We start from the raw sequence: 2,438 nt of genomic DNA on the forward strand, positions 1-2,438 counted from the left end.
CCCTCTCCTGGTGCGGCAGCTGCACTATGGCCACACCGTCTCTGGTACCTGCTCCTTCTCTTGTCCCTTTAATCCCGGAGGAGGAGCCAGTGCCTCACTAGTGCTTGCTTTGCTGTGCTTCACCAGGCCCTGCCACTGTCTATGAACCTTACTGATCTTTGTCAGTTGTCACCTTAAGAATTACTCCTAAGTTATTCCAGCTTGAGCCTTCTGTTTCCTCCCAAGATCTTTCCAGACAGAAGAGCAGAATAATTTGAAAAGTAAGTAATATGGTAACACCCACGGTTACAGCAGTTCACTTCAGGGAAGGAATGCGTGCATGTCACCTTGCTCCATAAATTAACGTAAGAGGCAGCGTCCCTCCTATCATAGGAGATTTGGATGGAGTAAACATGGCAGATGGGGCAGAAGATAGAATGGCCCATTTGATCGTATTAGAGTCTCCCACCCTAGCTAAGAGCATGCTTCCATCACCGTGTTTTCAGAAGGCAGCTCCAAGTCTCCTGTTGTTTCCACAAGGAAAAATTCTTTCTGCATACAGACCTCTAGGGTGGAAACGGGGACATGAACTTAGAGCAAAATCCTTGACTGGAAATCAGAAATTCTTGGGATATATCCTTACCTTTCCTCCATTCTTCTTTTTGGAGCTAGAGACCTGTTTCGTGCTGATGAGGGAGATCCTCTCTAGGACTGAGATGTCATGGGGCCCTTCTTTGTTCTCTAATCTAGGAGATGCCTACTGGGGAAAGCTGGTAACCCAGTGAGGCTTATCAAGATGCTTGCCAGCCGTGCTGATAAGGCAGAGACCAGAGTCATTTGAGATAGTCTTGTGAAATGTGAAATGTTTCTCAGCAACTACCCCATTTCTACTCCCATATCAGCTTGTGCCATTCCACCCCCTCTGGTACCACCTGGTATGTAATTGCTTTCGGAGGCTTTAATTTCCAAATTTGAGCCTAGTTGACAATGTCAAGTAATGTGAACTTGCATTCATGGCTTTGACTAAAGTCTAAAATATACCATAGGGTCAGTTAAGGGTCACCATGGACTGACACACATTTCATTCTTTTAAAATGTTTTTCTTTATCGTAGTAATAATGCATTCATGTGTGCACCATAGTTTATTTCCAAATGACAGAGAAGTGTACAGAAGGTGAAGGTCCCCCTGAATATCACTCTCCAGAGACCACTTCTTGCTTTATTGCCTATTCTAACCTCTTCTATTATATCAGCACTGAGTAGTAATCTCATGTTTCTATTTTTATTGAATATGTTTGAAGAATTGAATCAATTGTCATCGATTATGAAATATACTGAGTCTGGCACACAGAGAATATCCTTCTTCCCCCATCCCACTTCACAAAATTTGTTTTTTATTTCTTTTTGTTTTATGTAGCTAATCTATTGTGATGTATAATGAATTTTAAAAAAAATTTAGAGAGATTTTTGCCATAGGGTATTTGTGCTCATTGGAGAGAGAGAGAGAGACAGAGAGAGACAGAGAGAGAGAGAGAGAGAGGGAGAGAGAGAGAGAGAAAGTGAGAAATCACCTTTCAGGGGGAATGGCCACACCACAATCCCTTCTTCTCTATTCTCCTCTCAGGATTATGGGCATGCACACACACACGTGTCTGGCATGAGTTTTGTACTCGAACCGCAGTCAACCACATGGGAGTTCTGTGATGTAACTATTACTCCATCTCCTGGTCCCTTGTTATGTATAAATTTACTCATTTTTAACCAAACCAATGATTGATACCCACAGATTTTTCCAGATTATAAACTCTTACCTTCCACAGTATTGTATAAGGTAATTAAATTAAAATTTTTTCCTTCATTTGTTGTTAAGATTTTTTTTGTGGATTTATGAGATATTTTGTTCCCTAGTTTTTAATCAATGTTTTTCTTTAGAACTGTATCTCACAATAGAAACTTAAAATCATCATAGAAAATTCAGTACACACTTGCAGAATAACCATTGGAATGGGGTTCAAAAGTTCACAACAGAATATAATGGTAAAGGCTGAAGGTGGGGAAAAAAAGGAAGAAAAAAATTGTACATACTAGCAGATCCTCAGGAAGAGATATAAAAAAAAAACACTTTTACTCACATACTGTGTTCTTTCAAGATCATAGTACTGTGCTGTGCATAAAGAAATACATCCTTGAAAAAGCAAAAATAAAACAAAATTGGAAAGAGATGTTTAAAAGCCAAGACATATTTTAAAACCAGTGATTTAGTCATTTATAGGGTTTACAAAGTTCTTGACTTTAGCTTTTTATCCTTTTTTTAAAATTTCAATTATTAAAAAAAAAAAACATTTAGGCTTTAAGTTTCAAGGAAATATCCTTATCAGTTCAAAACTGCTTTTCTTGAAATCACCACCTGAACTTGCTATTGAAAGTAGTTAGATTACTTATGATATGGTGTGACCAAC

Source organism: Tupaia chinensis, unplaced genomic scaffold (assembly GCF_000334495.1).
Source record: "Tupaia chinensis unplaced genomic scaffold, TupChi_1.0 Scaffold000077_1, whole genome shotgun sequence".
Lineage (NCBI taxonomy): Eukaryota > Metazoa > Chordata > Mammalia > Scandentia > Tupaiidae > Tupaia > Tupaia belangeri.